The sequence below is a fragment of the Bubalus kerabau genome, chromosome 3 (genome assembly GCF_029407905.1).
Source record: "Bubalus kerabau isolate K-KA32 ecotype Philippines breed swamp buffalo chromosome 3, PCC_UOA_SB_1v2, whole genome shotgun sequence".
Taxonomy (NCBI): domain Eukaryota; kingdom Metazoa; phylum Chordata; class Mammalia; order Artiodactyla; family Bovidae; genus Bubalus; species Bubalus kerabau.
In genome coordinates, this window is record NC_073626.1 from 85,230,923 (window position 1) to 85,258,475 (window position 27,553).

The 27,553-nt window shown below is 39.5% G+C and overlaps 1 long non-coding RNA gene across 5 annotated transcripts in view; it reads right to left on the bottom strand.

Moving 5' to 3' along the window:
* LOC129646364 (uncharacterized) overlaps positions 1–17,869 on the bottom strand; it is a 51,377-nt gene extending 33,508 nt beyond the window's left edge. The window contains exon 1 of one of the 5 annotated variants that reach the window (XR_008711886.1): positions 17,058–17,869. This is a non-coding gene — a long non-coding RNA (uncharacterized LOC129646364). The remainder of the gene's footprint in view (positions 1–17,057) is intronic. The other 4 variants (XR_008711884.1, XR_008711883.1, XR_008711887.1 and 1 more) reach the window with 4 other exon arrangements.
* Positions 17,870–27,553: the final 9,684 nt, after the last annotated feature.

Sequence of the window (27,553 nt, forward strand, 5' to 3'; positions counted from 1 at the left end):
GGTTCGTGACACTGTATAGAACACAGGGAGCAAGACCATTCCCAAGAAAAAGAAATGTAAAAAAGCAAAAAGGCTGTCTGAAGAGGCCTTACAAATAGCTGTAAAAAGAAGAGAAGCAAAAAACAAAGGAAAAAAGGAAACATATACCCATCTGAATGCAGAGTTCCAAAGAATAGCAAGGAGAGATAAGAAAGCCTTCCTCAGTGATCAGTGCAAAGAAATAGAGGAAACAATAGAATGGGAAAGACTAGAGATCTCTTCAAGAAAATTAGAGATACCAAGGGAATATTTCATGCAAAGATGGGCTCAGTAAAGGACAGGAATGGCATGGACCTAACAGAAGCAGAAGATATTAAGAAGAGGTGGCAAGAATGCACAGAAGAACTGTACAAAAAGATCTTCATGACCCAGATAATAACGATGGTGTGATCACTCACCTAGAGCCAGGCATCCTGGAATGTGAAGTCAAGTGGGCCTTAGGAAGCATCACTATGAACAAAGCTGGTGGAGGTGATGGAATTCCAGTTGAGCTATTTCAAATCCTAAAAGATGATGCTGTGAAACTGCTGCCCTCAATATGCCAGCAAATTTGGAAAACTCAGCAGGGGCCATGGTACTGGAAAAGGTCAGTTTTCATTCCAATCCCAAAGAAAGGCAATGCCAAAGAATGCTCAAACTACCGCACAATTGCACTCATTTCACACACTAGTAAAGTAATCGTCAAAATTCTCCAAGCCAGGCTTCAATAATATGCAAACTGTGAACCTCCTGATGTTCAAGCTGGTCTTAGAAAAGGCAGAGGAACCAGAGATCAAATTGGCAACATCCACTGGATCATCAAAAAAGCAAGGGAGTTCCAGAAAATCATCTACATCTGCTTTATTGACTGTGATAAAGCCTTTGACTGTGTGGATCACAATAAACTGTGGAAAATTCTGAAAGAGATGGGAATACCAGACCACCTGACCTGCCTCTTGAGACATCTGTACGCAGGTCAGGAAGAAACAGTTAGAACTGGACATGAGACAACAGACTGATTCCAAATAGGAAAAGGAGTACTTCAAGGTTGTATATTTTCACCCTGCTTATTTAACTTCTATGCAGAGTACATCATGAGAAACACCGGGCTGGATGAAGCACAAGCTGGAATCAAGACTTCCAGGAGAAATATCAGTAATCTCAGATATCCAGATGACACCACCCTTGTGGCAGAAAGCAAAGAGGAACTAAAGAGCCTCTTGATGAAAGTGAAAGAAGAGAATGAAAAAGTTGGCTTAAAGCTCAACATTCAAAAAACAAAGATCATGGCATCCAGTCCTATCACTTCATAGCAAGTAGATGGGGAAACAGTGGAAACAGTGGCAGACTTTATTTTTGGGGGCTCCAAAATCACTGCAGATGGTGACTGCAGCCATGAAATTAAAAGACACTTACTCCTTGGAAGAAAAGTTATGACCAACCTAGACAGCATATTAAAAAGCAGACACATTACTTTGCCAACAAAGTCTGTCTAGTCAAGGCTATGGTTTTCCAGTAGTCATGTATGGATGTGAGAGTTAGAGTATAAAGAAAGTTGAGCGCCGAAGAATTGATGTTTTTGAACTGTGGTATTGGAGAAGACTCTTGAGAGTCCCTTGGACTGCAAGGAGATCAGACTAGTCATCCTAAAGCAAATCAGTCCTGAATATTCATTGGAAGGACTAATGTTGAAGCTGAAACTCCAATACTTTGGCCACCTGATGTGAAGAGCTGACTCATTTGAAAAGACCCTGATGCGCGAAAGATTGAAGGCAGGAGGAGAAGGGGACAACAGAAGATGATATGGTTGGATGGCATCACCAACTCAGTGGACATGGGTTTGAGTAAACTCCGAGAGTTGGTGATGGACAGGGAGGCCTGGCATGCTGTGATTCATGGGGTCGCAAAAAGTCGGACACGACGGAGTGACTGAACTGAACTGAAGAAACAACTAGGCAGATGAAATGGGCCTCCTCGGTGGCTCAGATGTTAGAGAATCTGCCTGCAATGCAGGAGACTCAGGTTCAGTTCCTGGGTCAGGAAGATCCTCTGGTGAAGGAAATGGCAGTCCACTTCAGTATTCTTGCCTGGAAAAATCCATGGACAGAGGAGCCTGGCAGGCTACAGTCCATGGGATCACAAAAAGACAGACACGACTGAACAACTAACACATAGGCAGATGAAAAGACACAGTAATTTCAATGAAAAGTACACTAGAAGGAATCAACAGTAGACCAAATGATACGGATGAACCTATCAGTGAGCTGATAAACTGAGTAGTGGGAATCACTGCCTTTGAAGAAAGAAAAGAAAATGAAAACAAGTGAGCACAGCTTAAAAGACCCTTGGGAAAACATCAAGTGCACTAATATTTGCATTTTAGAAGTCCCAGAAAGATAAGAGAGAGAAAGGACATAGAGAACATATCTGAAGACATAATGGCTGAAAACTCTCCTAACCTGGGAAAGAAACAGTTATCCAAGTCTAGAAAGTACAGAAACTAGAACATTTTCTAACACTATACATAAAAATAAACTCAAAATGGATTAAAGACCTAAATGTAAGATCTAATAATATAAAACTATTAGAGGAAAACATAAGCAGAACACTCTGACATAAACTGAAGCAATATCCACCTCCTGGAGTAATAAAAATAAACAAATCGTACTTAATTAAACTTAAAAGCATTCAAAGAAAAGGAAATCATAAACAAAAAGACAAACCACAGAATGAAGGAAAATATTTGCAAGTGGAGCAACTGACAAGGGATTAATCTCCAAAATATAAAAACAATTCATATATCTCAATATCAAAAAACAAAACCCAATCAAAATTCAGCAGAAGATCTAAACAGGCATTTTTCCACAGAAGACATACAGATGGCAAAAAAACACATGAAAAGATGCTCAACATCACTAATCATTAGAGAACTGTAAATCAAAACTACAATGAATTATCATCTCACACTAGTTAATGTTCATTTTCAAAAAGTCTACAAACAGTAAATGCAGGAGAAGGTGTGGAGAAAAGGAAACCTCCTACACGGGTAGAGGGAATGTAACTGGCAGCCACTACAGAAAATAAAACTATCATATGACCCAGCAATCACTACTACTGGGCATATATGCAGAGAAATCTTAATTCAAAAAGGACATATGCACACCAATATCCATTGTAGTACTATTTATAATAGTCAAGACGTAGAGACAAGTTAATTGTCCATTGACAGAGGTGTAGTTAAAGATGTGGTATATATACAATGGAGCATTACTCAGCTGTAAAAAGAATGAAATTATGCCATTGTAGCAACATGAATGGATCAGAGATTATCATACTAAGTGAAGTAAGAGACAGAGAAAAGACAAGTATCATATAATATCACTTATATGTAGAATCTAAAAAAAAAATGACACAAATGAACTTATTTATAAACTCGAAACGGACACCCAGAATTTGAAAACAAATTTATGGTTACCAAAGTGGAAAGGTGGGAGGAGGAGGAATAAATTAGGTGTCTGGGATTAACATATATACACACACACACACACACACACACACACACAACCATATATAAAACATAATCAACAAGCACCTGATGCATAATGTAGGAAATACTCAATATTTTGTAATAAACTATATGGTAAAAGTCTGAAAAAAAGATGGATATTTGCACATGGATTTTTCCAGTAGTCATGTATGGATGTGAGAGTTGGACTGTGAAGAAGGCTGAGTGCCGAAGAATCGATGCTTTTGAACTGTGGTGTTGGAGAAGACTCTTGAGAGTCCCTTGGACTGCAAGGAGATCCAACCAGTCCATTCTGAAGGAGATCAGCCCTGGGATTTCTTTGGAAGGAATGATGCTAAAGCTGAAACTCCAGTACTTTGGCCACCTCATGCGAAGAGTTGACTCATTGGAAAAGACTCTGATGCTGGGAGGGATTGGGGGCAGGAGGAGAAGGGGACGACAGAGGATGAGATGGCTGGATGGCATCACTGACTCGATGGACGTGATTCTGGGTGAACTCCGGGAGTTGGTGATGGACAGGGAGGCCTGGCGTGCTGCGATTCATGGGGTCGCAAAGAGTCAGACACGACTGAGCGACTGAAGTGAACTGAACTGAATCAATTTGCTATACACCTGAAACTAACAAATCAACCATATTCTAATACAAAATAAGAATTAAATGTTTAAAAAGGATAATCCTCATACACTGTTAGTGGTAATATAATTTGTGTAGCCACTATGGAGAACAGTATGGAGGTTTCTCACAAAACCACAAATAGAACTACTATACTACCCAACAATTTCACTCCATGGTATGTATCCTAAAAAAAAAAAAAAAAAAAAAGACACTAGTTTGAAAAGATACAAGCACCTCAATGTTCACATTGGTGAACACCTCACCTTCACACCTCAATGTTCACATCAACATTCCCTGGTGGCTCAGTGGTAAAGAATCTGCCTGCCAATGCAAGAGACGCAGGTTCGACCCCTGGTTTGGGAAGATCCCCTGGAGAAGGAAATGGCAAGCCACTCCAGTATTCTTGCCTGGGAAATCCCATGGACAGAGGAGTCTGGAGAGCTACAGACCATGGGGTGGCAAAGAGTTGGACATGACTTAGAAGCAGCAACAATAACAATGTTCATGGTTATATTCACAGCATTATTTACAACTGCCAAGACATGTGAAACAACCTGTATCCAGGAACAGATGATGAATAAAGGAGATGTGGAATGCCACATAAAATCAAATAATAAAATTTTGCCATCTGCAGCAACATGGATGCATGGATGGACTTGGAGGGCATTATGCTAAGTGAAATGTCAAATGGAAAAATAAAAGTGGTGTAAAATATCACTTACACGTGGAATATAAAAATACCAATTAGCAAATTAGTGAATATAACAAAAAAGAAACAGACTCAGATACATAGATATATAGAACAAACTAGTCATTACTAGGAGGGAGTAAGAAGGGGGGAAAGACCACAATATAGTGGAAAAAAAAGGGATATTCTGAGAGTATATGAAATTGTGTGTGTGAAACTTTGGAAAACTGTTTTGGAAAACTGTTTAAAAGCATTATAGAATTTAAAGACACTTTCATTCAATAAAAAATAAAATAAGAAAGATATTCTGCTAATGTCCTCATTAACCTCAGCATCATTCATATGATAATCATTATAATGACTGATAAATCTAATAGGGGGTTATCTGGATTATAATTACACATGATTATTCAAATTTTCCTACATGTTTGAAATTATTCATAATATAAAGTTGGGGAACAAATTATTGAGATACTCCTGTAATAGTGAACAGCTGCACTATGCACAAGTTGAGAAGGAGAGTTTAATTTGTGGTCATTTGTTTCCCTTCCACCAATGAAGAATTTTAGGCAAGTCAGAGGAGATGTTGTGATGCAAGCATTAACTTGGCAAAAGCAACTAGCTACTAGCAAAGTTTATTGAACAGTTTTATTGTTAAGTCTTAACTAAAAAAGATACACTTCAAGATTTGATTAAATATAGCATTATATGTGAGAGGGAGGACAGAAATAAGGAAAATAAAATTTAAGAGGGAGTATGATGAAGATGGCAGAGGGGTAGGACATGGAGCTCATCTCTTCCCACAAGTACATCAAAAATATAGCTACATGTGGCACCGGATGTATGAGCACCCAAATACATAAAAACTAACAGACCTAAAGGGAGAAGTTGACAGAAATACAATAGTAATAGGAGACTTTTACACTTCACTCACATCAATGGACAGATTTTCTAGACAGAAAATCCATAAAGCAACAGATATCGTAAATGATACGACAGGTCAGTTTGACTTACCTGATACTTTCAAAATAAATAGAGAATTACCATAGTATCCAGTAATCCCACTCATGGGTGTATATACTTTTCAATTATACAAAAGTATAATTGAAAAAGATATACGTACCCCTATGTTCATAACCAGACTATTCACAATAGCCCCAAACATTAAAACAACATGAGTGTCCACTGGCAGATGAATGGATAAGGAAGATGTACATACATACAATGGAACATCACTCGGCCTTAAGATGAATGATGTCATTTGCAGCAACATGGTATAACTAGAGATTATCATACTAAGTGAAGTTAAGTCAGAAAGAGAAAGACAAATACCATATGATATCACTTAACGTGGAATCAAAAATATGACACAAATGAATCTATCTACAAAATAGAAACAGACTCAACTCACAGACTCCAAGGACAAAGGAGAAGCTGCAACACATGATAGAGGTGCAATCACATTAAAATCCAATCCCATACGCACTGTGAGGGGGACCCACAAACTGAAGAACAGTAACAGCAGAGACGTTTCTTGCACTGTTGCAAAGGCTCTAGGCCCCCACGTCAGATTTCTTGACCTGAGGATCCAGCAAAGGAACTGGGAATACCCAGAGAATCCAACTTTAAAGGTCAGTGGATGTGATTACAGAACATCCACAGGGACTGGGGTAAACAGATACTCTTGGGAGGCACAAACAAAACCTTGTGTGCACCAGGAACCATGGGAAAGGAGCAGTGACCACACAAGAGACTGAACCAGACCTGCCTGCAAGTGTTTGAGGGTCTCCTGCAGAGATGTGGTTGGTAGTGGCCTCCTGAAGGGATACGGGCACTGGCAGCAGCAGTACTAGGAGGCCCATGTTGGCATAAGTCCTTTTGGGGTTAGCCTTTAGCCCTACCATAGAGCCTGCAGACTCCAGGACTGGGCCACCTCAGGCCAAACGACAAACAGGGAGGGAGCACAGCCCCACCCATCAGCAGAAAACTTGATTAAAGATTTACTGAGCATGGTCCTGCCCACCAGAGCAAGAGTTTTTCCCCACAGCTTGTCCCTCCCATCAGGAAACATTCACAGCCCTCTTAGCCTCATCCATCAGAGGGCAAAGAGAAGAAGTAAGAACTATAATTGCACAGCCTCCAAAATGAAAACTACAATCAGAGAAAGCACCCCAAAATGATCACATGGATCACAGCCTTGTGTAACTCATTGAAGCTATATGCCATGCTGGGCCATCCAAGACAGACAATCATGGTGTAGAGTTCTGACAAACGCGGTCCATTGGAGAAGGGAATGGTAAACCACTTCAGAATTCTTGCCTCAAGAACCCTGTGAATATGAAAAGGCAAAACCTTGCTCTGTTTTTGCAAGCTGACCTTTAGAGACTTTAGTCAATGGGCTCCCTGGCATTCTGGTTGAGTTGGGTTGAGCTAATGAGAGACTCTGCCAAACACTGAAGGGACGGGTTGAGAGTGAGGTCAGGGTTGTTAGTGAGATCAGCTCCCTCTCTGCCAGGCTGTTGATTGGTAGAGTTCTACGAAAAGCCAGAGCTCTGTTGGGTAATCCCCCCTACAGCTGCAGCTGCCCTCTTCAGGTTCCAGTAATTCCTCCCTCTCCCTTCCTCTTCAGGGATGGGATGGCCATGGCTCCCTGCCCTTGCTAGAGCTAGCATGCTTCATCATCCCATAATAGTTCCTTTATTTAACTTTCCTCAATTACACAATTTGACCTTGTTCCTGCCAGGACCCTTATTGGTACAACCTAAAACTCAACAATTTCACTCTTAGGCACACACCCAAGAGAAACCAAAGCAGGAATGCTTTCCAGGAGACATGTTCAAGAATGTCGGCAATACACTTGGCACACTTTGGTAATAGCAAAACAGAAAACAAGGAGGGTGGGATCAAAGCTAATTGTGATATATTTGCAACCTAATATTATACAAAAGTGAAAACTAACCAACCGAAAGACATGCAACAACACAGACGAGTCTTGGTAACCAAATGTTGAGGAAAACAGTTTGAAGCAAGCCATAGAAGGCAAACTAGAGCATGATAAGCTTTTATAAAACTGAAGGTTATTTAAATACGCTAAAACATTTTAAGAATGAAGCATGACAAACACCAAATTTAGGACTGTGGTTAGCTCTGAGAGAGAGGAAAAGGGTAAGATTAGGGTAGACAAGGAGGACACAGGTAGGTTATTAGTATTACCATCTTGTTATGAATTAGATGGCAAGTTCAGGGCTGAAAATAAATTGGTTTAATAAAAACAAACCTATACTTTATTAATGTTAAAACATGAAAGCAGGTTTAGCAAGTCTAGATCCAGGTGAAGAGTTTCAAATTTATCCTCTAATCTTCTAAAGTTTTTGAGCAGAAAAGTGGTGTCCCTACACATTTATGTTAATCTGCTGGACGTAGACAACAGTAGAAATTCAGAAGTTAGCGATGGCCTTCGGGTCCTGGAATCACAGCAGGAGCATCAGAAGGAACAAGAAGCGGGGCTAAGTGTTGCTAGTTTTCTTGGTGGAAACACAGAAGGCCAAAACAAAGGAAGACTGAAGAGGCTAAGAGTTAATTTCCCAGGATAGGTTTTTCGTCACAGAATTTTTGAAGCCAGAATTTTCAATATCATCTTTTAAGGCGATGTGAAGAATTTTAAATTTCTGATGCTGTCTCTATAAGTGGCTAAATTTATGCTAAATAAACTGAATGGCTTAATTTCTTGGGCTCTTCCCAGTCCTACTGAATGGGAATTGAATTCAAGGGTAACATGACACCATAAATCGCCAGTGAGTTTTAGCTTCGTGTGCTAGATCAGTTATGTCTAGCTAGCTGATGTTATTATCCAAATTTGGGTGGTTTTTTTTTTTTTTTTTGCATTTTTGTTTCTAAGTGAGAAGAGTACCATTAAAAGATATAAAGGGACTTCCCAGCTGAGAAACTGAAAAAAACCCTATTTCAAATAAGTTGTCATTGCTTGAATGTCAATCGTCCTTAAATTCTGAACATACTTTCATAACCAAGATTGCTCTTAAATATTTAAATGGTATCCTGTTTGCTACATTCAACAAAAACTAATATATCTTATTAGTGAATTAAATCCTGTGCATTGAGTTGTTAATCCCAGTACTCTATTTATACAACTTTTTTCAACTTTATTTCCTATTTTTATCTCGTCCTTCAACTGCAGTAATAGTTCAGGGTTGCCTATTTTTAGTGCACTCAAGTACCACAGGGCAGAAATGCTTTAACACTTCACTATATAACCGCGGCAGTCCTGGGCTGCACCTTCCCTTGTAGCAGGCGGCCTCTGCTTAAGTCATCTGTGTATTCCAACTTAAAGGGTGAGTCTAAATTTTCCTATTTGCCCAAAGAATACCCGTGTTGTGGCAAGAAGAAAAAAGAGCAATAAAGTATTTTGATGACCCTGTATTTGACAGGGGACCTCAAAAATCTTGTCTAAAAATAAGACATTTAATATAAGTGTCAAAGGTCAAGTAAATCATTTTTAGTAAACCTAGGACTTTGATTGTGTCCAGGATTGATTTGGGGAATCCTTGGATAAGAATTGTTTTATTCTTTAAGAAAAAAAAAAAATCAAAAAAAAAAAAAGCCTGATTTCTTGCTGAATCTGACCATTTTCTTTTTTAAACCCTTATGAGCAGTCTTTGGAACAAGCTGACCTTCATTTAAATATGAGTTTACAATCTGCCTCAAATGTCTGGGTAGGGCCAAAATGCCAAGCATACTTAGGGGTATCTGGTTAATATTAGTGCAGATTATCCAAATCAGCTCCCTCCTAGAAGGCTGAGACTTGAATGAGAAGATGTGACTGTAGTCGTGATGTGGAGCTTTTGAGCGAGACGAGAACGGTTGGGTGATGGGGTTGTGCGTTTCCTCCTTGGCACTCAGGCTGTCCATGCCATCTGCTGCTGAATGGAAGAGACAACTGGGCTCCTCCTCAACAAACCTTGGCTCATGCTCTCTTCATTTTCTCTCAGAAGAACTTGTCTTTATTAGGACAAAGGTCTCTGGAGCATCGCAGAGATTTATGCCTTAAGAAATGTAGTGAACCATTGGGAATTAGGATTGCTGTCTTGAAATTGTGTGCGTGTGTGCACGCTAGTCTCTCAGTTGTGCCTGACTCTGTGACCCCATGGACTGTAGCTCCCCAGGCCCCTCTGTCCATGGGATTCTCTAGGCAACAATACTGTAGTGGGTAGCTATTCCCTTCTCCAGGGAATCTTCCTGACCCAGGGATTGAACCCAGGTTTCTTGCATTGCAGGCAGATTTTTTACTGTCTGAGCCACCCTTTTGAAACTTTAAATGGTCATAAAGCAATGAGAAGTGGGAAAATAAATTATTTTGAGGATGCCTGCCCAACACAATGGTCCTGATGTGAAATTCCATTTGCTACTCACTTGAAAGTGTATGATTAATCCTAAAAATATCAAAGATTTTGAGACTCGGTCACCATAGAGGGTGTGGAGCAGCAAAATGAAGTGTGGTTCTCTTGGTTGCAAACAAGACAATGACACGTGAACATTTGGAGAGATGTTATTTCCACGTGATATTATTCATGTTGTACTTCCCTTAGCGCTTAACAATTGTATCTTAAAGTTATTTATCCAGTTGTTTACTATTTTTCAATTACTAACTTGTTCTCCATGAGGGAAAAAAATCATACCTAGTTTATCTTCCATCCATAGTCCATAACACATAATAACAGCAGCAGTTAACATTTTGCCCTAATCATATGCTCTTTTAAATGCTTTGACATTAATCCTTTAATCTAACAGTAGATATTCTTACCTCCAATTTTACAAACAAGGACACTAAGGAACAAATTACCAAAAGACCACATCTAGTAGGCAGAAAACCAGAACATAAACCAGGTACTCTGACTTCAGAGTCCCCATTCTCCTATATTACCCGTCATATTCTGCAAGCGATAAGTATTGGTTAAAGCATGAATGAGCAATTCAGTAAATAGCTTTTAAAATCTTGGCTAAGTGAGAAACGGATCATTTGAATTTTTCTTCTTTTCTCTCATTAGAAATATTGATCTGCCTCTCTACAAATGTAAGAAAATAATGATAGCCAATTGTATTGAGAGCTTAATAATGACAACCACCTAACTTCAATCTTGATACAACTATTGTAGAATTCCCTCAAATTCTAAAGAGACAGAAAATTTGGGTAATTGAGGTTAAATTTACTCAAAGCTGTCTTGATTTCCACTAAAACATATTCTGCCAGAAATATATACAAATACATTAGGAAGCACAGAAACCTTTCATAGTATTTGTAAAAGTGGTTTCCAAAAAGAATTTCTATAAATGAGTTTATTGATTTTTAAAATCCTCATCCCTAACTCTCTAAAATATTATAGCTCTAATCAAGTCACCACCTCTTCCAGGGCCTTTGATTATTCCCTCTATAGAGAAGGACTCCAAATGGTCACTTTTTCCAGACTCCAATTCACTGTGTATTTTACACTTGGCTTAATTACTACTTGTCTCCATTTTAAAAGATTTTCCAGGGGAATGGATGAATTTCATTGTTTCAAAAAATTCTTCAAGTATAAGAAATAACTCAGTCGGTAAAGAATTCGCCTGCAATGTAGGAGACTCAGCTTTGACCCCTGGATCAGGAAGATTCCCCTGAAGAAGGATATGGCAACCCACTCTAGTATTTTTGCCTGGGAAATCCGGACAGAAGAGCCTGGCAGGCTACTGTCCGTTGGGTTGCAAGAGCTGGATACAACTTAGCAACTAAATCACCACCAATGAATACATCTGAGAGTTTCAAAATTCTACTTCATGATAAGTACAGTAACATTTTACTGAAGAGAGATCTTACTGCTTTTGTTAAAATCAGTTTCATTCAGGAGTATGTAGGGCCTCAGACCCTGGAGAAGGAAATGGCAACCCACCCCAGTATTCTTGCCTGGAGAATCCCATGGAAAGAGCTTGGCAGACTACAGTCCATGGGGTTGCATACAGCTGGACGCGACTGAGCAACTAAATAGCAAACAGGGCCTCAGAAGGAAAGAAGGCTTGCATTCTGGACTGGGACACCAGAGAGCTGAAGTCTAGGCCTGTAATGCTACTAACTTACTAGGAGACCTTACCCAGGCCATTTAATTTCTCAGAACCTCAATTCCTTCATTAGTAAAGCTAAGATTCTATGACATGACCCTTACCACTTCCAGAGAATATACACTTTTTAAATAAATTACAGAACTACTATGAATTTAATAGTAACATTGTAAAGGAGTCATTTTTAAGGGGAAATAAAACACCATTCTTTCTTGAAATCTAGAGTCCATCTAAGTGATACTGTTTCTCTATGAAGAAACAGAATGAGCTATGGTGAGGTGACTTTTGCAAATGATCTCATTCAGGAGGTACCGAGGGGACAGAGACTTGTCATTGCCAAGTAAGTCACATTTAAATTCCCTCAAGCCTTGAGAAATAATGTAAGGGAAAGTGCAAAAATAGCACAGTCATTCCTCTGGACCAAGTCGACTCCGAGGCCTCCTGAGAGTGCCACAGTTGCGTATTCATCTATATGCAAAGAGAAATAAGAATCCTCTATATTTGGCATATGGTGCTCCTCTATACACCAGTGTGCTTGTCTATCAGTGTATTTCATGCTGAGCCTTTCGGTAAGGAAGGAGCCACCATGCACACTGCCTCACACACAGCTACATATATTGAAGATGCTTTATTTTTCCCTTGCAATATGGAAAATTGCAAGAGCACACAGCCACACTGAACCAACCAGAATGAAACTAGAGGCAGCTGTATCTGATTGAAACTGCGGAGAGAATTGAGATTGACAGAGTTGCAGGGCTAGAAGGTTAATGAGTCCATAGTCCTGCCTCCAGGCAGAACTGTCCTGAACCATTCCAGGCAAATGACAGCTCAGCCTCTCAGAAAAAACAAAAAACTTCAGAAGACACTTCGGTAACATATTCCATTGTCTAAAATGTCCTTATCCTCATAAAGTTCTGAAAGCAATATAAGTCCACACTCCTGTTTAAGCTCCCTGTTGACAGATATATAGAATAATAAAATTGACAGAAACATTGATGATGAGAGCCTTCGAGATGGGTCACAGAACTGGTTATATCTTCTCAAAGACCTCAGAGAAGGGAATAATTAGCACATTTGTGGACACTGGTTCTAGTTATAGTAACATTATGGTTCCAACTATTTATTTTCTATAAATCAGATCTAGGATTTATCATACATCAATAAATGAAATTTTGCTTTGTAATTCATACCAAGAATCACAAGTTTAGCAAAAACCATCTAAACTGAAACATGTAATCGAGAAATAAGCTCTTACATAAAAAAGCAAAGGAAGTACAGACTGGTAGGCAAATAGACCCATATTTATTTACTAATGTTACAGTATTCCAATTTATGGATCTGCTCTTATATATAATGCTTCTTATAGATTACTGCCTCTTATGTCTCTGGGCACTAGGAATGATGAAAGTGTTGGTGGCACTATATAAAGATTAGTGTAGGCCACTGGCAGATCAGGGTTCAAATTTCAAGTCTGCTGCCTGTCCTCTGGGTGACTGAGCAAGCTGCTGAACCTGATCCTTACTGCCCCTACCTGTAAGAGGAACTAATAATACCTATTTCACATTGGTCTTGGATGATAAAATGGGAAAATGCTGGTAAAAGCACACAGGACCTAACAGGCAGTAGAGTAAGTGTTAGTTGACACTAACCATTAATCTGATGTGCCACACACTGCCTTTCTTGCCTCTTCTCCATTCGTTAAGAGTTCTGGGAGAGAAGTGAAGGAGTGTAGGGCACACCTGACTCCTCTGAGTGTCACCAGGCTGTGTTTCTGCTTTCATTTGGCCTCTCTTCTGTTGCTGATCCCCATGCAAATTCATCAGGGGATTTCCCTTAGAGACACTAGGGGTAACAGCAAGAAGACCCTACGATGCCAAGCTCAAGGCGATGCTGGATGTTAACTTGATTTTAATAAAATCTGTGTATGTGATGTTTGTGCTAAGAACAAGTAGATGGAATTCAGATTCTAAAACACTATATTCATTTTTAGAAAGCGGTAATAGAACTGCTTTGTGCAAAAGATAAAAAGACTGATTCAAAGATAGACTTCCTTTTTGGTTCACAGGAGTGAGCAATAAGAGGAACTATTATTCATTATGAAACAGAAATGCTAATATATACAGAATCTGAAATATATTTAAATATGCAAAGTCTCATATTATCAGAGAAATATGCTCTTACTACATAAAACAGATAGAAGTACCCACTCCAGTGTTCTTGCCTGGAGAATCCCAGGGATGGGGAAGCCTGGTGGGCTGCGACCTATGGGGTCACACAGAGTCAGACACGACTGAAGCGACTTAGCAGCAGAGGCATTTTAAATCATCACTCCAACTTTATGATCCAGAAACCACTGATATTTGAGTACATTTTCTCTTTTTCTGCACATATTCTGACAGGCAGGACTGCTTTTAAGTTCTGCCACTTCCTAGTTAGCTGGTGTTGGGCATACTTATGTAGTTTAAGCTTCTGTCACTGCACCTGAAAATTGGTATCAACTTCATAGTTATTGTGATGACTCATAAAATAAAGCATATGAAGCACTTAGCACTGTGCATGGTACATAATAAGCATTCATTCACGACAGCTATTGTAATTATTCTCTTTGTTATATATTACTTTAAATGAAAAAATGACAGTTGGAGAGGAAATGAAGATCACTAGTAAGCTACTCTGTCTTGAGCTTGGAGCCAGCACAGTACAGAAAGATCTCTCATGTAACAACATCAGAGACAATTTATTCCATGTTTCATTACGTGCTTCTAGACACTACGATATCATTAATATAACAGATTCGCAATCCTGTACCAGTCCTGAGACAAGTGGTATCACTATTTTCACTTTACAAATGAGCAAAATGAGTCAAAGACAGGTTAAGTAATATGCAAAATCTCATAGCTAAGTGACAAAGCTAGGGTTTGAACGCAATCCATTTAGTTCCAGAGTCCATTCTTATAAACTGCTAGGTGGCAAGCCCTGTACTTGCCCAGCCTTAAGACTAAAGAAAAAGCCCAGAGTAAGCGACAGAGACATCAGTGGTTTAACGGATAGAGGGATCTTATCCAAGGTTGTACACCCTCCTGTGCACAGACGGTGGGAGGGACATGACAGCAGTCTTCACTACTCAGGGAAGAGGAGGCTACCGTTAGCAGGGGGGACTGATGTCAGGTTGGCTCAGTTACCAGAGAGACCGGCACCTGGGCCAAGGGGCAAGCACACAGGCTGTTAATTAGGCCCTATAATTAAGAGAAGTAGATAGTCATGTGAGAGAAGCAGGGCCTGGTTAAGCAGAAAGCAAGAGAACAGCCATCTTGAGCAGCCTGACTATACACTCATCCCTACACACGTGTGTCCACCCATCTTCCCGGATACCCCTGGAGTAGGTATGTAGAGGTACATGGAAACCATATACCACACATACAGAATCGACAAGCTGTAGCTAACGAGTATCGAGGGGCCAAGAGATGGACAATTTGGGGGTCACATGCTTATCAAGTCAATTTTTCATGGAAGTCCAGAAGAGGACGACACAGTCATCTCGCTTTAGCAGCTCAGCAATCATACTTGTTTTGCAGTGAAGCCACATGTTCATGAACAGATTCCCTCTGCTCAGACTAAGGATGAAATGCAAGATGTTTAACAGGCACAATATAGGGGAGATCATGACCACTAAGCAAAATACAAGCAGAACAGCCTTCTGAGACAAAGTCAGCCCTGCCTGTGGTTTTCATCCTGGTCTGCAGGGCCATCTCGCCTGTCCACTCACAGTGCTGACTGTTGGTGCTGAATACTGGAGAAGCGATGTGACAGACCCCATGGTAACATAAGGGTTCCTTTCTCCAGTAGAGAGCCTAGAGTAGTTGCTTTACTAAGTGAGGCCCGGCAGGAGACAGGGGAGATCTGTAGGCAGCAAACTGAAGCCACCAAGCACCTGCCAGTCCCAGGGCCATTTTACAATGTGTTCCTCTGGGGCTAGATCTTGTGGCAAGGGCAGAAGCAAGTTAAGTGTCCTGATAAATAACCAGCAGTCATCCTTTGGTGGTCAGTAGTCGAACTCAGATGGCCTGGACCAGCTGCTTGTGGGTTAACACGGCATGAGAACCGTGATGGGACCACACATGGGGAGAGAGGGTTTCCATCTCAGTAATGAAGTAGCCTGGCAGAAGTGGGGTTGTAAGGAAGGTGGAAATACCAGTGTAGGCCAATTTTATTGGCCCATTCCTGAATTCATGATCAAGAAAAGTGGATCCCTTGGTTCTTATCAATGTTTACAGTAGCGGGTGGGGGGGGAGTCTATCATGCATAGCTATTCTAGATCCCAAATAATGTTTTTTGGGTTGCTAGATAACTAGGATAGGCCTCCTGTAATGCTTCCACCTTATATGGTAGGCTACATTTAGCTGTTGTTTCATCACGCTGCATTGTCACTCTGCACTTTTGCATAGCTGGGACCTGAAGCCCAAGAATGCTCTAATTATTTTGCTATTGTCACAGTTCCCTAACAAACCCTTCCAAGTAAGCAGCCATTCCAATTTACAAGCCTGTCCCTGAGTTAATATCCCTAAAGCCTGTGCCTGTAATTGCTTAGGGGTGGTGCGTTAGGGGTATGCTCAACATAGTTGACAAAGAATCTACCAGTAATGCAGAACACCATAGTTTGATCCCTGGGTCAGGAAGATCTCCTGGAGCAGGAAATGGCAACTCCAGTATTCTTGCCTGGCAAATCCCACGGACAGAGGAGCCTGGCAGGCTACAGTCCATGGGGTCACAAGAGCTGGACATGACTTAGTGACTAAACCACCACCGCCACCCAACTATAAAACAGCCAGGTATATGAGAACCCAGGTCCTGCATTTTGTCAGTATTCATCAGCCATTCCTGTACACAAGCGTGGGGCTGCTACTTTTCAACTGGCAAGAGACTGTGAGTTTAACAGGATTTCATCGACATAATGGAATAAAAAGACACCTTTCATGGTAAACAGTGTCCACAGGGCTCCACATGCTGGGGGTGGGGGGCTACCTTGCAACTTTCATTCCCTGTCCTTATTTCCCAACATCTTGACATTTACGGGAGTTTTCTCAGCCACCCGGCTGGCTCACCAATTGTTAGGCTGCAAGTGTTGTTCAGTTCAGTTGCTCAGTTGTGTCTGACTCTTTGCGACCCATGGACTGCAGCACGCCAGGCTTCCCTGTCCTTCACCAACTCCCGGAGTTTACTCAAACTCATGTCCATTGAGTTGGTGATGGCACCCAACCATCTCATCTTCTGTCGTCCCCTTCTCCTCCCACCTTCAATCTTTCCCAGCATCAAAGTCTTTTCAAATAAGTCAGTTCTTCGCATCAGGTGGCCAAAGTATTGGAATTTCAGCTTCAGCATCAGTCCTTCCAATGAATATTCAGGACTGATTTCCTTTAGAATGGACTGGTTGGATCTCCTTGCAGTCCAAGGGACACTCAAGAATCTCCTCCAACACCACAGTTCAAAAGCATCAATTCTTCAGTGCTCAGCTTTCTTTATGGTCCAACTCTCACATCCATACATGACTACTGGAAAAACCATAGCTTTGACTAAAACGGACCTTTATTGTACTTGCCCAGTTATAAGACTGAAGAAACAGTCTGTAGTTATGACAGAACCACCAATGGCTTAAGGGACAGGAGATCCTACTTGTCTGAAGTGAAGTCCCAGAGCAGCATCCCACTGTGTGCTGTGTGAGGCAGCCAGCGAGCAGGAAACACCAGCAACTTTTGCTACCTGGGGGTGGGGGTGGGGGGGGGGCAGGAAGCCTCCATTTATAGGAGAATTGATGTCAGGTTGGCTGTTACCAGGGAGACCAGCAGCTAAGGCAAGGGGCAAGCACACAGGCAGTTAATTAGGTTCCATGATTAAGAGGATTGGATATTCATGTGAGAGAAGCAGAGCCTGGTTGAGCAGCGTACAGAGAATAAGAGAACAGCTGTCTTGAATGGCCTGACCATACATAAACGGATATAGAAGAGTTTAATATTGAGCAGATATTTTTGTTAATGTTGCAGTTTAAGTCAAACGTTCTAAAAAGACCTTAAATTTTTTACAATTTAATTGCAATTAATTAGAAAAGGACCAGATAGATAACTACCAGGAAAAGAATTAGATAGATGCCCTATTCTTTAAGAAAGAATGTTTTGCAATGTTCCCAAGTGACTTATTACACCCGTCCAGAGAAGTTACAGGGCCTCAGAGCTGATCCGTCTCTTCTGAAACTTTGTAGGTAGCTAGAAATGGTTAGGCAGCAAGCAGTGTTCTTGGAAAAATAGATTTGTATTACCCTTGGAAACAGACTGTGTTGCAAGAAAGTTTTTGGCATGAAAGGAGACTGAGTATACACAGTTGTCTCTCAGATGGTGTGGGTTTGGAAACATAAGTGGACAAGCCAAACCCTTTAAGTCTTCCTTTTCCTTTGAATTGAATTCCAGAATGTGTTTTTCATGTTACTATGTAGCATTTGTGTTTATCCTTATTTATTCCTGCATAATATTTCTTTGAGTGGATGTAACAACAGCTATTGAATGAAAACAAGAACCCTCAGTCATTCCAAACTGACTAAGTTAAAAGTCCCATTCTTTTCATGTTCATCTACTTATCCCTTTCAGATAGTGAGGAAAAAAAATCCCAAAGCATGTGTGTGGTCAAATGATAAAGCAAAATTGCTGTCAGCTTTTGGAGAAGACGGATATGTTCAGATACTGCTGATGAAAGTATAAATTGGTATATTCCTTTTAGAAAACAATTTGGCAACATTTACAAAGTGCACTATAAATGTTCATAATATTTGGCACAGTTCCTCCTATTCCTGGGAATTTATCCTAAGGCAATAATTAAAAAGGGGAAAAAAAATAAATGGAGAGAGAATTCAAATATAGTGTCAATTATAAATAAAACCTAAGGAGCATACTGATTGTTCAACAATAGAGAAACAGATAAGTAAACAACATGGAATATTTCATTCCCTCAAATAATGATAAACTGCATAATAACATAGAAAAACAACATGTTAAAAATCAGAGTACTAAATGATCTGTTTACTTTGATTATACCATGTGATGTGAATAAACTAGAAGGTTAACACTGAATAATGGAAGCAATGGTGTTAAAATAGGAATAAGGATTCGGTGATTTTTTTTTTCTTCTTAAATTTCTCAAACTGTTGCTTGAGATATGCAAGAGAATTAACAAATAAGATAAATAAATGATGGAGAGTTTTCTTTGCCATTAGAAGAATAGATAGAGCTTTCGCTTCCCACCCCCAGTGATAGAAACCAACCAAACACACCAAAACTGGAAAGAAAGAAAGAAACAAACAAACATTTAAAAAACTCCTTGCCATTTGCTTTCAAGGAAAGCTATTATGTTTAGAGCTTACACTTCTGAAATAGCCACTCTGGTGAGAAAAGAGACAGAACAATCTTCCGGAGTAGGGTCTTCAAATTGTAGTCAACTTTGAGATATCTTACTCTCGGACTTCCTGGTGGTTCAGTGGTTAAGTATCTGCCTGCCAGTGCAGGGGACATGGGTTCAATCTCTGGTCTAAGAAGATCCCACAGGCCCTGGGGCAACTAACCCCATACTCCACAACTACTGTGCCCATGCTAAAGGTCTGTGTTCCACAAGAGAAGCCACCTCGATGAGAAGCCTGAGCTCTGCAACTAGAGTAGCTCCCACTCAGGGCAACTAAAGAAAGCCAGTGAACAGCGACAAAGACCCAGCAGAGCCGAAAATAAATAAATAAATGGATACATAAATAAATAAAAAGAGATCATACCCTTCTTGCCTCCCTCTTTCCTTCCCTCCCTTTCTTCCTGTTCTTCCTTCAACTACAGCAGATGTTTATATTGCTCCTTTCTTCTTTCCTCTTACAAATTTCTTTTCAATATGGCTTTAAGGCTCCCTTTTCAATGCTTTTTACTAAATTTTTTTTCTTTACCTTCCATCTTGATATAATTATTTTATCCTTTATTTCTATATGTTATTTACAGTTAATTCATTAATGTACTTTTATTCTCACCCTATTTTTTGTGTGTGTGTGTGTGTGCTTTGTGTGTGTGTGTGTGTGTGTGTGCGCTTAAAGATATCCTGGCTGACTGGCTATAATTTCATTTTCAGTAGTGGACATAAATAAAGGTTAATTCAACTCTAGCCCTTAAACAGTACTTCATGGTTAAGTGGTTATGGCTAAGTTTATGGTTATGGTTAACTTTCTCAGAAGAACTAAACGACAATAGCTTCGTGTCATTAAGAACATCTTCTAATTATTCCTGTCTTCTATTCAAATTCTGTTACAAACAGAGTAAATGCTTTAAATTTCTTTATATTAGGTTGGTGCAAAAGTAATTGCTGTTTTGCACTGCTGAACTTTGCTGTTTGACATTGCTGAACTTTGCTGTCTGACATGGCAATACATTCTTAAACAACTGCGGTTATATTATACATCATTTTAATGCACATTTCTCACTTTATGTTTTTCTCCTAATGATATTACTTGCTGTGTATATTTATCTTAGACAACAGAACTCATGTTAGACAAAAAACAAATCTGAGTGATTTTTTTTTTATTCGAGTTCAAAATGGGTTGTAAAGCAGCAGAGACAACTTGCAACATCAACAACACATATGGCTCAGGAACTGCTAATGAATGTACAGTGCAGCGGTGGGTCAAGAAGTTTTGCCAAGGAGATAAGAGCCTTGAAGATGAGGAGTGCAGTGGCCAGCCATTGGAAGTTGACAGTGACCAACTAAGAGGATCATCAGAGCCAATCCTCTTACAGCTACACGAGAAGTTGCCGAAGAACTCAATGTCGACCATTCTTCAGTCATTTGGCATTTGAAGCAAATTGGAAAGGTGAAAAAGCTCAATAAATGGGTGCCTCATGAGCTGCCCCCACCCCAAATATCGTTGTTTTGAAGTGTTGTCTTCTCATATTTTACACAACAACAATGAACCATTTCTCTATTGGATTGTTATATGTGAGGAAGAGTGGATTTTACTCAGACAACCTGAGATGATCAGCTCAGTTGCTGGATCGAGAAGAAGCTCCAAAGCACGTCCCAAAGCCAAAGTGCACCCAAAAAAAGGTCAATGGTCACGGTTTGGTGGTCTGCTGCCGGCCCGATTCACTATAGCTTTCTGATCCTGGCAAAACCATTATATCTGAGAAGTATGCTCAGCAAATTGTTGAGATGTACCAGAAACTGCAACGCTTGTAGCCGGCATTGGTCAACAGAATGGGCCCAATTCTTCTCTGCAACAATGCCTGACCACACACCCCACAACCAACGCTACAAAAGTTGAATGAATTGGGCTACGAAGTTTTGCCTCATCTGCCATATTCACCTGACCTCTTGCCAACCAACTAACACTTCTTCAAGCATCTCAACAACTTTTTGCAGGGAAAATGCCTCCACAACCAGCAGGAGGCAGAAAATACTTTCCAAGAGTTCTTCAAATCCCGAAGCACAGATTTTTACGCTACAAGAATAAACAAACTTATTTCTTGTTGGCAAAAATGTGTTGATTGTAATGGTTCCTATTTTGATTATTAAGGATGTGCTTGAGCCTAGTTATAATGATTTAAAATTCATGGTCTGAAACCACAATTACTTTTGTATCAACCTAATATTTACACAGTGAAAATAAATGCTTTGTGGGAAAATTAAGTGTACTTTCCCACTTGTTTTTAAAATAGCTTTTGTCACTTAGTGTATAGTTTGTCATACAGTTGAATAGTATTTCTGGTCTTCATTGGTGTTGGAGTAAATTAGCCAGGTATCTGTGGCTTAAGTCTGTTTGCAGTATTGTATTTTCATTCTGTGTTGCTAATGATTTATTTTCTGAGTTATTCATATTGAAACATTTTCAGTCTAAGTGGATCAACTGCCCTAAAATACTTTTCAACTTACTAAATATAAGTAAAAGTTAGACTTTTCATTTTGTTATGAAGCCTTGATTATAAGCAAAGACTCTAAGTTGACTGTTTTCTTTGACTTAGTTCCTTTAGCATTTGAAAATACCAGACAGTATTACAAAAACTTATGCTTCTCTAAATGAGAATGTAACACTGTTACATTTTCTGTTTCATCGCTTTTATAGATGACACGTAAATCATATTTCTCTGTTTTCATAAGAGTACCTCTGAAGTTTAATCATCATAGGTGAACACTTAAGCAATGTCATCATGAAATAATATTCAAATACCTCACCTTCATTAAACAATCATCTGCCTACAATGCAGGAGACCCAAGCTTGATCCCTGGGTCGGGAAGATCCCCTGCAGAAGGAAGTGGCAACCCACTCCAGTACTCTTGCCTGGAAAATCCCATGGACAGAGAAGCCTGGTAGGCTACAATCCATGGCGTCACAAAAAGATGGACACAACTGAGTGACTTCACTTTCTTTCTTTCATTAAACATACCAAGAACCTATTATGCATTAGCTCAGTGTGGTGCCTAATGGAGAAGGAAATGGTAACCCACTCCAGGGTTCTTACCTGGAGAATCCCAGGGACAGAGAAGCCTGGTGGGCTGCCATCTATGGAGTCACACAGAGTTGGACACGAATGAAGCAACTTAGCAGCTGCAGCAGCAGTGTGGTGCCTTGGAATACAACAGGAAGGAAAACTCTTGGCACCCTGTGCTTTTCTCTTGTAAAATAGGAAACTGATAACTTCATAAAGCTCCCTTTGGTGTAAACTGTCTAATTCATCTGATTGTTTTTATTTCATGGATCATAAAAGATTACCCATTTTAGTAAATGCAGAGCTTTAAAAAAAATAAGATATTTTAAGTGATACTTGGTTCAATATCTAGAGTTTACCATGGTAGGCTATAACTGGTGAATGTTAGAGTTATCTTTGAATATGACTAAAGATGTGTGTATTTCTATTTTCAAACATTGGATAATACATGTGTATTGTACAAATGAATTTAAATTGTAGGTCGCCCTATGCACTCAGAAAATTGAACAAAAGCAATGAAACAGGATAAATACAGCTTTACAAACAAAAGTTAAAGGATTTTACATAGTCTCAACCTACTCCCTTCGGTGCATACATTAAATATTTCTACTACCACGATATTGAGATGAGAGGATGGCCTTATGTTACATATCGACTCTTTGAAAAATCCAATATTAAAAATTCTAAGCACATGAGAGAAGTATGTGTATTAGTGCCATGTTACACAAGGAGTAATTCTTTTGGTTTTCTTTAAAAGGGATCATTGTGATCCCTCCATGAGTATATTTATAACAGTATTTCATGTACAAAATTTTTGTTTCTGCACAGTTTATCAGTAATGAATCTATTGTGTAAAGCATGGTTCACTTGTAATCTTCTTATACTGTACTAACTTTGAGTAGCCTCAAGGTCATTCAGACTGGTTTTCGCTTCTGTGTAAAGACAGCCTCAAGCTATTTAAGGAATATCTGGCTGCTGGAGAGCTTGGAGCCAAATTTGCAGTTCAGCAGCAGCAAGTGTATGCTTTTTAGATATTAACCTCACTCCTGGCTCCATCTAACTTTTCCATTCTTATTTTTTCCTTGTTTAAAAGTTCAAAAAAGATTTCACATGTGAAATAAACTCGCAATCATCTACCCTAAATTGTTCTGGGTGCTTATCTAGATATAAATAAAGATGGGCTAAAGAATTTGTATGATTATTAGGAAACCCAAAGACCAGAATTATGAAATAGCCTTTGTATGCTTTAATTATGTTTTAATTATGTTTGTGCTAGAATATCCAAAATGAATAGCTATAAGAAAGAATCACTTTTTAGCAGATAATAAGTCATGTATCAGGACTTCCCAGATGGCTCAGTGGTAAAGAGTCTGCATGCCAAAGTAAGAGATGCAGGAGACTGGGGTTCAATCCCAGATCTGGGAAGTAGGAAATTGCAACCCACTCCAGCATTCTTGCCTGGAAAATTCCATGGACAGAGCAGCCTGGCAGGCTACAATCCATGGGGTCTCAAAGAGTCCAACACAACTGTGACTGAGCACACACAAGTCATAAATTGGTAAACATGAAGAGTTCTCACGGGTAAATGACTTATTTAAATAGTTTTACTTGAAGTAATCCTAATAGCACTTATTTGTAAGTTCTAAACAGGTTCTAAACAAACCTGAATAAATGGACTATGACATTTTGAAAACTGCTTCAATCTTTAAAACGGTACATTAAAGTTGATTTACTGAAAATCTCGTGAAAATACCTATGACATCTACATTAAATATGGTGAAAGGATAGTAATCAGTGAAACGTCTGTGATTTCCAAATGAATCAACAGTGGTACATTGCTAATGCAACACTCAATTACATCATGTTTAATTTATGGGAAAATGTTTGGATATGCTTAAAATGTCTGTGGTAAATCATTTTGGGATCTTAATTGAACATTTTTCTGTGATAAATTACTCTGTAAACACTGAAATAATATTCTTATATAACTACCAATTTATTTTGAAAGACTCCAACAACCCTAGATCATTACGTTATTTTCTTTGTATGATCCAAAGCATGTACCCTGCAGGACTTAATTTCCCTTTCTGGTAGCAAATAATCTTAACATTTATGAAATTCTTATTTCCATTCCACAGCCATCAGTTCTTAAAACTTAAAATATCTATGTTAGTTTAATGTACTAAATATCATGGTATACTATGGTTTCTTCAATAATGAAAAATGCTTAGAATTATAAATTTGACACTCTTTTCCCCAATAATAAGCTACTTAATTTAATATACTAATGTTCAGCTCAGTTGAGTTCAGTTCAGTCGCTTAGCGGTGACCGACTCTTTGCAACCCCATGAATCACAGCACGCCAGGCCTCCCTGTCCATCACCAACTCTCAGAGTTCACTCAAACTCATGTCCACTGAGTCGGTGATGCCATCCAGCCATCTCATCCACTGTCGTCCCCTTCTCCTCCTGCCCCCAATCCCTCCCAGCATCAGAGTCTTTTCCAATGAGTCAACTCTTCGCATGAGGTGGCCAAAGTACTGGAGTTTCAGCTTCAGCATCAGTCCTTCCAATGAACACCCAGGACTGATCTCCTTTAGAATAGACTGGTTGGATCTCCTTGCAGTCCAAGGGACTCTCAAGAGTCTTCTCCAACACCACTGTTCAAAAGCATCAATTCTTCGGCGCTCAGCTTTCTTCACAGTCCAACTCTGACATCCATACATGACCACTGGAAAAACCATAGCCTTGACTAGATGGACCTTTGTTGGCAAAGTAATGTTTCTGCTTTTGAATATGCTATCTAGGTTGGTCATAAGTTTCTTTCCAAGGAGTAAGTGTCTTTTAATTTCATGGCTGCAGTCACCATCTGCAGTGATTTTGGAGCCCAAAAAAATAAAGTCTGATACTGTTTCCACTGTATCCCCATCTATTTCCCATGAAGTGATGGGACCAGATGCCATGATCTTAGTTTTCTGAATGTTGAGCTTTAAGCCAACTTTTTCACTCTCCTCTTTCCCTTTCATCAAGAGGCTTTTAGTTCCTCTTCACTTTCTGCCATAAGGGTGGTGTCATCTGCATATCTGAGGTTGTTGATATTTCTCCTGGCAATCTTGATTCTAGCTTGTGCTTCTTCCAGCCCCGTGTTTCTCATGATGTACTCTGCATACAAGTTAAATAAGCAGCATGACAATATACAGCCTTGACGTACTCCATTTCCTATTTGGAATCAGTCTGTTGTTTCATGTCCAGTTCTAACTGTTGCTTCCTGACCTGCATATAGGTTTCTCAAGAGGCAGGTCAGATGGTCTGGTATTCCCATCTCTTTCAGAATTTTCCACAGTTTATTGTGATCCACACAGTCAAAGTCTTTAGCATAGTCAATAAAGCAGAAATAGATGTTTTTCTGGAACTCTCCATACTCTATTACTTTATTATTAAGAATATTTAAGAAAAGGGTTCATTTTTATGATGGAGACTAGTTGAAATGTCATTATTACAGAAAATATTATTATTATTAATGTATTATTAAAACATTATTAATACAGAAAAATTTTATGTAAAGTTGAGAAATAAGTATTTTTAATCATAAAATACTATGATACTAAAAATTAATAATTTCCCATGTTACTATCATTCACTACCTGATGAAATGTTTAAGTCAAATAAATATTTAAATCAAATAAATCCTATTTTGAAAATTTATATATCTGTCTACTTGAAATACAATAATTCTTCCTAAATTATAATTAATTTAGATAATATAATTTAAAATCGATGCAAATTTATATTATTCCAACAGCAATAAACTTAAACTGGACTGTGGTTTTTCTATCACTTTCCAGAAAAATGAGTTAACAACAAATTTGGAGACTATACCAGTCCAAGTTCTTGGCTGCAAACAATAACACAAACAAAGCAACATGACACAGCAAAAGTAACCGTGGCTTCTTCGACTGAGGCCTTAATTGGATTCTGTGACTCCCTTTGTCCATTATACTTTCCTTTGCCTTTAGTTTGAATATCAGTGGGTCATGACTTTGTACCCAATATGGTGAGGGAGCTGAGCCCCCATTAACCCTGTTTAAGTCAGCTTGCAGTATACTGACATTTTCTTCCACCCACCACTGTGACAGTAAGTCTATTTTCCCTTAAGGAGAGCAGACAAACATAGCAACGCAGCAACAGTCATCTTCTCTCTGCAGCAATTTTAGTGGTTTTTTTTTTTAGTATTTATTTACTTGGCTGCGTCGGGTCTTAGTTGTAGCACATGGGATCTTTCATGGTGGTGCACAGGCTTCTCTCGTTAAAGCACAGGCTCTCTAGTTGCGGCACTCGAGCCTAGCTGCCCCGTGGCATGTGGGATCTTAGTTTCCTGACCAGGGATGGAACACGTGTCCCCTGCCCTGGAAGGTGAGTTTCCAACCACTGGACCACCAGGGAAGTCCTTCTCTGTAGGTTTCTGTTTTTTCCCCCAATGGCTCAGTGGTAAAGAATCTGCCTGCAATACAGGAGATACTGGACACATGGGTTCAATCCCTGGGTCGGGAAGATCCCCTGGAGAAGGAAATGGCAACTCACTCCAGTATTCTTGCCTGGGAAATCCCATGGGCAGAGGAGCCTGGCAGGCTACAGCCTATGGGGTCGCAAAGAGTTGGACGTGACTGAGCATACACACACAAACACACATAGGGCATGAAGAACCCCGTCTGATTAGGTGCAGCCTTACTTTTCAATTCAGTGGAATTCCAATCCTCATGTAACTATTCCATCAGAATCTAAAATCAAAAGGATAGAAAGCAAACAATTGGCATGAGAGTCAATAAATATAACCCTGAGAACCTCCATCCCAATTTCAAACCCTAGGGTTTCCGACTTGAATATTTAAGTGGAAAAGGAACTCCATGTGGTAATCATTTATTCAAAGTGTATAACATGTCCTGCAGGACAACACATCAAACCCCCATACTGTTGACTCTCAAGTGTAATTTACCTAAGTGACTAGGAATGGGGTATGCAAAAGGAACAGTGAATCCCTGGAACATTAACTCGTTGACTTCCCGTTTCTTTAAAAAATGACTTCCTTTAATCTGAAATATTTAGTGT